The following is a 10,213-nucleotide window of genomic DNA, read 5'->3' as shown; positions in this document are numbered from 1 at the left end:
TGCAAAAAATATTAGTGTTTATTTGTGTAAAAGTTTCAAAGATAAACATATATTTTTTAGAACAATAAATATTTTTAGCTCAAGAAATGATTTAGCAACGGTGTAAAACTGAAAAATCGAAATTGGTAACACTGCAATGTCTGACGGATAGATAAGGTTAACGTGACGCTATTGTAAGACATTATTTCCCTATATTTTCTATAGGAGAATACACATGTCTCATGCTTAAGGCGCTGTCTTTGTATGATATGCGAGGGGTGATCCCGATTGACCACGGCTCTATTGGACACCACCAATCACAGCGACCGGTGCTTAGAAGCTTTGTAGTCTCAAGCGCTGTGAGTGGCTCGTGTCCAATTGAGCCGTGTCCAACTGGGTGCCACACGATATGCAAGAAGTCGTTACTGTAAGCGTCGGATGTTTTTGGAGAGTTTGTTTTGTTAGAAAAGGGTCGTCGTAGAAAAATGGTGGAATGTATATATAACAGCTAAATAAAAAGACTTAATCTATTTATTAATCCTACGAGTTATAATTTTAAGAAAGTAAGTTTTCAAGACGTTGACATCAAGAGATTCTGACGTACATTCGAAGCTCTCAGAAGTATTACTCTGAAAGAGTACCCCTTCTTACACTATAAATGTTTTGAAGCGTTCTTTGACAAATCATTTAGTACAATTTTTTTTCTGTGATTAGTAAATCAAATGCTTAGAAGCATTTGTAGTGAGACTTTGACGGCACTACTCAACTGATAGAATATTTTTGATTCGCGATGATGAAACAACGTTGCCACATTTTCTTCATCAAACAGTTTCAATGGCAGAAGTATCACATCTTTGGTTATATTTTTTACTATTGTTAATAAACTGAGTGGTAAAAGTTGTTTCAATCTCTCTTCAAATATATTTTTAATATGTTATACTTTATATATTAAACATAAATTTATTCGGTTCTTAACATTTCAAATATTAATATTTGTTGAAAACAGATACATAGAATCGAGTCTCCTATAAGAGAAAGAGAAATAGTCTATTATAAAATCCAGAAATTTGTTATTAATTTACAGAAAAATGCGCTGGTCAAAAAATCTGAAAAAATTTACATAAAAGCATGCTTTGTAGATAAAGCTATATTCCAAATTTCAAGCAATTATTAACATATTGCATTCTCCTTACAACTTCCTTAAGGGAAAAATGGATGTCTTCAGTCCTCAATTGCGCATTCGAAGCCGGTCACACTTTCAAAGAATGATGCATGATCACGTCGGTAGACGAATTCAAAATTTCTAGGGACATTTTTATAGAGAAAATCAGGGTAGGCCACCCTAGTTACAACCAAGGCTGGGCACATTTCATATACTTGTATTTGAAATACAGTATTTAAAATACAAATACTATATTTTAAATACTGTATTTCAAATACATTACAAAATGTATTTTATATTTTGTATTTCAAGAAGGTTATTAAATGTATTTTGTATTTCAAATATAATTTCAATGTATTTTGTATTTGAAATACAAAAAAAATCCTTGATAATGATCCTTGACAACGATAATAGTAACTTAAATTTTTTTTTCATATAACGGCGATATTGATTATTTTCGTTAACTTTCAAACAGTGTCAAGTCATCAGTGTTATCAAATCTTATAATCTCGCACAAAAAAATAAGTTTCTCGTAAGGTTCTCGTGCGGTTGGTAGCATAGAACAATATAGAACTTTTAAAGAGTACAAGAGAGTGAAGCCCCAGACACAATGCGAGGAAATAGCCATAGCGAAGAATAATATGATTTCAACCTATCAGAAATTGTGTATTCCGGTGTATCGCAAACTGTTTGTGGCAAGTGTGAAGTGACATTGTTGTTTTTTGTTCAATTATTATGTTATGTTCTCAATGTTTCCTGCCAACTTTTGTGTCGAAGGATTATATTATATTAGAATTATTTTACTGTAATGTTTAATTATAACAATTGGCGCCAAGTTAAATTCCATATAATTCAGATACCAAATTAAATAAATAATATTGACTTTAATGATATGTATTATTCCTATAAAGGGTTTGATATATCAAGAACTGGCGCCAAATCCTATTTCTTTATTTACGTAATCCAAATAACACTATCTTTAATTTTTATAAATACAATGAAACCTAAGTGTACATATATCTTATTGAAGGAGCTTTCTATTCCAATCCAAATGGTTTAAATTCCTCTTAAATGAAATTATTATATAAATACAATACATTCACACACAAAGACATTTTTCTCTTTCAATTAAAGTAGTGGGTATTTAATTCTCTTTCAAAATAATATACAAAATACGTTATCACAAAGTTGCGTTACCTTGCTCAATTTAAGTGTTACCACAAAAATTAAAGAGTTAACCGTATAAAATGAAAAAATTTAATTTAAATAGAAAAATTTTTCATGTAGAAACACTTGGCGCTGCTAGATCTCGATCTCGATATAATAACATAGAGTACTAAGATATGAATGTAATATTTAGAAAAATAAGAAAAATAAGAATGTAATGCTTAAAAAATGTAATATTTAGAAAAATAATATATTAATTAGAAAAATTAGAATCATATTAAAAAATATGAATGTTTAAGAAAATAAGAAAAATAAGAAGCATTCTCAATGAGAATTAAAGTATTTAGTGTGTGTATACTATATATGCGATTGAGTTATAAAGTCGTGTAAATTATGAACGTTGTGAATACTATTAAGTTTAAGTCTGAGAAAAATAAATTTAGATTTGTAAACATGCGTTATGAAAGAGTTCGATCTAGTAGCGCCAAGTGTTTTCACATGAAAAATTTTTCTATTTAAATTAAATTTTTTCATTTTATACGGTTAACTCTTTAATTTTTATGGTAACACTTAAATTGAGCAAGGTAATGCAACTTTGTGATAACGTTTTGTGTATTATTTTGAAAGAGAATTAAATACCCACTACTTTAATTGGAAGAGAAAATATCTTTGTGTGTGAATGTATTATATTTATACAGGGTGTCTCAAAAAATGTGACTGAAACACAGTGGGGACATAGATTGGATCAAGGGGAACAAAACAGTTTTGTACCATTTTGCAGTTGACGCAATATTTAACGAGATATTAACGTTTAAAGATAGGCGAGCGTCCGACCAGCCTACTGATCATGTACTGCTGCCGGCAGGACGGCCTACCGTCCCCACCATGACGCGTCGGTCGAGCGGCGGGCCGCGAGGAGCGGAGATGGCCTGGCAAGCGAGCCACTCAGAACGGCGCGCATAGGGAGGAGAAGGATAGCGCTTCGCCGCCTGACATGTCCTGTGTTTCGCCGTATCGGGCCTACACTATCCAAGAATGTCATTTTAGTTTTGAAGTTTCCCTTATCATTTCTTAATCTTATCGTTTCTTTACAATTCTTATCGTTATAAATCACATTATTGAGCACGATTAAATACGTTTTAACACAATTAGGTATGTTAAGCGAGGTAATTAATTAAAAGAGCACTACGCAAAACGTATGCTGTTCATCGCTATACCTTTCCGTTTGTTTTGTTATACGGCGCTTCTATTCAATTACGCTACAAGACACACTTCGTCGAAGCTAATATTATTTAATTAATCAAGTAAGCAGAATAAAAAATTTTTATTACTTAATTAATCAAGTAATTGGAAAAAATTTAAAAGTAAAAATATTTTATTCCGATTACTTGATTAATCAGGAAATTAAAAATTTTTTATTTCGATTACTTGATTAATCAGGCAATTAAAAATTTTTTATTTCGAATAGAAGCGGCGTATAACAAAACAAACGGAAAGGTATCGCGATGAACAGCATACGTTTTGCGTAGTGCTCTTTTAATTAATTACCTCGCTTAACATACCTAATTGTGTTAAAACGTATTTAATCGTGCTCAATAATGTGATTTATAACGATAAGAATTGTAAAGAAACGATAAGATTAAGAAATGATAAGGGAAACTTCAAAACTAAAATGACATTCTTGGATAGTGTAGGCCCGATACGGCGAAACACAGGACATGTCAGGCGGCGAAGCGCTATCCTTCTCCTCGCTATGCGCGCCGTTCTGAGTGGCTCGCTTGCCAGGCCATCCCCGCTCCTCGCGGCCCGCCGCTCGACCGACGCGTCATGGTGGGGACGGTAGGCCGTCCTGCCGGCAGCAGTACATGATCAGTAGGCTGGTTGGACGCTCGTATTCGCCTATCTTTAAACGTTAATATCTCGTTAAATATTGCGTCAACTGCAAAATGGCACAAAACTGTTTTGTTCCCCTTGATCCAATCTATGTCCCCACTGTGTTTCAGTCACATTTTTGAGACACCCTGTATAATAATTTCATTTAAGAGGAATTTAAACCATTTGGATTGGAATAGAAAAATCCTTCAATAAGATATACGTACACTTAGGTTTCATTGTATAAAAATTAAAGATAGTATTATTTAGATTAAGTAAATAAAGAAATAGAATTTGGTGCCAGTTTTTGATATATCAAACCCTTTATAGGAATGATACATATCATTAAAGTCAATATTATTTATTTAATTTAGTATCCGAATTATATGGAATTTAACTTGGCGCCAGTTGTTGATATCAAATCTTTTTTACGATCGATACATAAAATTTTGAGGGATTTAATTTGGCGCCAATTTTGTTGATGTCAAATCTTTTATATGAATGATATATATCATTAGAGTTAAGTAATTATTATATACAAAGGACCGGTTTCACCAACCTGATTAAGCCGAATCAACCATAAGTGTCAACTATAAGTGGTCAATTCCACTAAACAGCAAAAGCGATTAGTCAGTTCCACCGCGAATTAGGTAATTGGCGTTGGTGAAACCGGCCTAAATAATTGTTACGAAAAGCACGCACGCTTAGCGCTTTTTTTACCTTTTTTTAAAAAAGGTAAGCTTGTATAAATAACAAGAAACAGTACCATTTGTGTTTTATAATTTTTACGGAAAGCACGTACGCCTAGCGCTTTTCTTACCTTTCTTTAAAAAGGTAAGCTTGTATAAATAACAAGAAACAGTACTATTTGTGTCATATTTACATCATATATCATATGTAGATAAACAGGTAAACAAAAAAATATTTCTTGAAATGAAGATTCTCCGACTTAAGGGGATGCTGAAGTGTCCTGTTTTACCATTAATTTTTAAAGACTCTTTTCTCTAATTGTGTTTATGGATTGAAAAGTTCTTCTCCACAATTAAAATACCGACAACAACACAAGCTGCCAGCTACAATTTAATACGAAAAATGAAAGAAAATTCAAAATTGTAGTTTTGTCACCGGCTCTTGCAGTCAACTCGTCACAATGTGTGCTGCATATAAGAGTTTCAGATTTTACCTGTTTAAAATAAGTAGCCAGCAGTCTGCAGGAAACCTCGAAAAACAATACTATGCTTTTAGAAACAAGGTAGGGGTTTTAATATAAAAGAAAAGAATCGCCGAAAATTTTGTTTGTATATGAAAACGAGCAGTATTTTAGAGTGTCATCTATACTGCAAAGAAGAAGTAATCTTATTTTGTTCTAAAAAGTTCTTTCATAAAATATTTTTGTGAAAAAGAGATATATACTTATGTTTCCTTTTTCACTTCCATTTTGAAACCAATTTCTATTATTATAAATATATAATTATATAAATAGTATTAAATAGTATTGGTAACGAATAAATTCTCGGTCATTTTCTTTATTTACCAATTACCAATTTTCGCAATCGAAACATCATTGAAACATCATTTCGTGTCATCAAATGGAAAGCACCCAATATCAAAATTGACGCTTGATATTCGTCAATTTTTATCACGTGACTTATTTTGATGATTTTGAACGCCGAAAATGAGTGTCGAGCGTCGGCATGAAAAGGCACCTTTATAAGCTGATGACAGCTAATAATGCATTACATGAGGAAAGTTAAATTGTTAGAAAATAAAGAAAGTTAGTACGTAATTATTATAGCATGTACTTAATAGTACATACATTATACGTACATTATTAGACTCTATACGTAAAGTCCTAGAACTCTAATTATAGCAGTAATGAATTAAAATGGCGGTCACGTAAGATTTAGACAGCCAATCAAACCATATCCTTCAATGTCGCATCTCTGATTTCTAGGACTGTATTCCAACCATTCATTTAAACTAAACGTCAATTGGAATGTGCAGGCATCTAATCTATCTAAATGCCTCTACAGCCATCTAGTGCCAGACGGTGCAATCGTACATTTTTTCGGTTGATGACGTATCCCATGTTGAATTTCAATGAAAAGTGACAGTTCGGAAATTTGCGTGGCAATATCTCCGCTTGTAGAATACGTAGAGAAAAAACACGTACAATATAATACAATCGGAGTGTAAGCTATCGAGTAAGGTATATACCAGGTATGTAAATATAAAACCGAAATTTTTTAATAGAAAATACACGTTTATTGCATGAAAAAATATTTTATTCGAAGTATTGCCCATCGCTAGCTATACATTTTTCCCACCTGTCTGACAATTTGTGGATGCCACGCCAAAAAAATTGTTGCTCTTTTGAGCCAAACCAGTCATCTAGCCATTTTCGTACATCTTCGTAAGAAGTGAAGCGCTGCTGAACAAGTGCGTGTCCCATCGATGTAAATAAGTACTAATCGGACGGAACCAAGTCTGGTGAGTAAGCCGCATGCGAAAGTATTTCCCAACCAAACGCCTCAATCGTTTCCTTGACCAGTTTTGCTGTGTGATGGTGCATTATCATGAAGCAAAATCACTTTGTGTTGCCTTTTTTGATATTCTGGTCGTTTTTCACGCAAAGCTTGATTCAAATTGATCATTTGTTGTCAGTAGCATTCAATATTAACGATTTTGCCAGGTTTTAGCAGCTCATAATAGATCGCACCTTTCTGATCCCACCAAGCATTGTCTTCCGTCCATAGCGATTTGGCCTTGCAGTCGATGTCGATGGTTCGCCTGGAGTTACCCATGATCTTTTACACTTAGGATTCTCAAAATATATCCACTTTTCATCGCCAGTCACAATTCGATGGAGAAATGACTTTCTTTTGTACCTGGCGAGCAGCATTTCGCAAGTGGTTTTTCGGTTTTCCTGCTGTCTTTCATTCAGTTCATGTGGAACCCATTTTCCTATCTTCTGGATCTTTCCCATGGATTTCAAACGTATGGGGACGGCTTCTCGTGTCACATTCAATTGATCCGCGAGTTGTTGTTGAGTTTGAGCGTCATCCTCATTCAACAATGCTTACAATTCACTATCTTCAAACTTTTTCGGTGGTTTTCCACGTTCTTCGTTTCTCACGTCAAAATCGCCACTTTTGAATTTTTTAAACCACTCAAAGCACTGTGATTTACCAAGAGCATGCTCACCGTAAGCTTCGACAAACATTCGATGCGATTCTGCAGCAGTTTTTTTCAAATGATAACAGAAAATCAATGCTGTCCGCAAATCGTAGTTTCCAGGCACAAAATTCGACATGTTCAATGCTATTACAAACTATATTGTTGTATGAAACTTGTATTGTTGTGAGTTGAAAATCTTTGTTAGATGTCAGAACAAGGAAATGGCGTCAATGACGTGTCTGACGGCAACTATATTGACAGCTATGGCCATCTATTGGTAAATTCCGGTTTCATATTTATATACCCGGTATTAAATCAATCGAGACAGCCGTTATTGTGATCCGATAATCTCGATCTGACGCATCTCTCCGGTTCGCGTAAAGTAGCCATGATAGTGTCGCTGCGCTTTGGGTTAGCGCCGAGACACTACCAGTGTCTCCAAATTTGCTTATTACTCTGTTTAACAATCAGTATCGTATAATTTTTCTTCACAGTTTCGATACTATCAAAATATTTTTATAGCGATGAGATCGTACGATTTCATTATTTATGTTATCATCTATCAAATAATTAATTTTTTATGATAAGGCACATAATGTCGGGATATTTATGAGAAATAACTGAAACAAATCAGTTAGTTTGTTCCAGTCTTACTTTGTGTATTTACAATAAAAAATTTTGAAATATTTTTTTAATTTTGTATTTTAAAATAATATTTTGTATATAAAATACAAATTTTAAAAGTATTTTGCATTTTGTATTTCGAATTGAAAAATCGAAAGTATTTGGTATCTTGTATTTAAAATACTAAGATTGCTAGTATTTTGTATTTTGTATTTCAAATACTTTAATAATGTGTGTATTTTGCCCAGTTCTGGTTACAACCTAGCGACTATAGAACAATGTACAGTCATGATGATACAACTCAACTCATAACTCTACGAATTTAAGCCTGCGACCTTAATGCAACTGCATTGTAGACCCCGCTTAAGTAAATATTTATTTTATTTATGTTTTAAGAAATCTATTATGCGGGGTCTACAATAAAAGTCGTAGCGGTCGTAAGGTCTTAAGTCGTAGAAAATTGACCGATTATATTATAGTCGATTATTCTTCTCATATTCGATTGTGATTGGTTAATTTTTTACGACTAAGACTCTACGACCGCAACGATTTCTATTGTAGACCTCGCAATATTCTTTCGTAATCCGAAGAATACGCGTTAGCGTTTGCATTGTCAAATTGTAATCTACATGTGGAATTATTGGTATATGCACGTTACTCGTAAATTACACAATGAAACTTGTGTTTCAGTAGAAATAGATATATGATGGTTTTCTTCCATGATGGATCCTTGTTTCTTGTTTCTTTCTTCCTACCATATCTAACTACGGCGCATTCATTACGCGCAGGTCTTAAAGATTCACAAGCGCTGCAAGTGTCGAGAATCGAAACTTAACTCGAAACACAAAATGGGTCCATCTGGAGACACTGGTAGTGTCTCGGCGCTAAGCTGCGCGAAGCGACACTGCCGTGCCTCCTTTACGCGAACCGACGAGTTGCGGCAGATCGAGATTATCGGATCTCAATAACGGCTAAACCGATCGCGTTCTATGTATGCTCAATCGATAGCCACCACACGGATTGTGTGATAAAAGTGCTTTCATTTTTTTTCTACGTGCGCTACGAGCGGAGATATCGCGACGCAAAGTTCCGAACTGCTACTTTTTCAGTCCATTTTCAGATACGTCGTCCTTATTATTATCATCGTCGTTATTGTCATCGTCGATCAGGAGAAAATGTCCTCGGTTTTTCGACACTAGAGGGCTATTGACTTAACTTAGCGATGGCAACATTGTCACATATACGACGTGACGTGCACGCGGCGCATTATTATTATAATTAAAATGAAATTTAATTAATAAAATGAATTAAAATAAAATATTTATAAAATAATAATAATTAAAATGAAATATCGAAATTGTCGCTGAAGATCGAGGTATTTACCGCGTTGAGGAAGAGGGTGTATAGATATTCAGGAATTAAGCGTCTAGGTGTTCGCCGTCGAGGAACTAAGCGTCTAGATGTTTGTCGTCGAGGAAGTGGGTGTCTAGGTCGAAGAAATGGGTGTCTAGGTGTTCGCCGTTGAGGAAGTGGGCGTCTAGTTGTTCGCCGTCGAGGAAGTGAGTGTCTATTAGGGAAATGGGTGTTTAGGTATTCGCCGTCAAGGAAATGGATGTCTAGGTGTTCGCCGTCGAGGAAGTGGACGTCTAGGTGTTCGTCGTCGAAGAAGTGAGTGTCTAGGTGTTATTTACATGTTCGCCATGTTGGTGTCTAGGTGTTCGCCATCGAGGAAATGAGTGTCTAGATGTTCGCCGTCGAGGAAGTGGGTGTCAAGGTGTTCGCAGTCGAGGAAATGGGTGTCTAGGTGTTCGCCATCGAGGAAGTGGGGGTCTAGGTGTTCGCCGTCGAAGAAGTGAATGTCTGGGTGCTCGCTGTCGAAGAAATAAGTGTCTAGGTGTTGTCTACATGTTCGCCATCGAGGAAGTTGATGTCTAGGTGTTCGCCATCGAAGAAATGGTTGTCAAGGTGTTCGCCGTCGAGGAAGTGGGTGCCTAAGTGTTTGCCGTCGAAGAAGTGAATGTCTGGGTGCTCGCTGTCGAAGAAATAAGTGTCTAGGTGTTGTCTACATGTTCGCCATCAAGGAAGTTGGTGTCTAGGTGTTCGCCATCGAGGAAATGAGTGTCTAGGTGTTCGACGTCGAGGAACTTGGTGTATAGGTGTTCGCTATTGGGGAAATGGGTGTCTAGGTATTCGCCGTCGAGGAAGTTGGTGTCTAGGTATTCGCCATCGAGG

This window comes from Trachymyrmex cornetzi, unplaced genomic scaffold (genome assembly GCF_001594075.2).
Source record: "Trachymyrmex cornetzi isolate Tcor2-1 unplaced genomic scaffold, Tcor1.1 scaffold176, whole genome shotgun sequence".
Classification (NCBI taxonomy): Eukaryota; Metazoa; Arthropoda; class Insecta; order Hymenoptera; family Formicidae; genus Trachymyrmex; species Trachymyrmex cornetzi.
Note: the sequence above shows the minus strand (reverse complement) of the source record.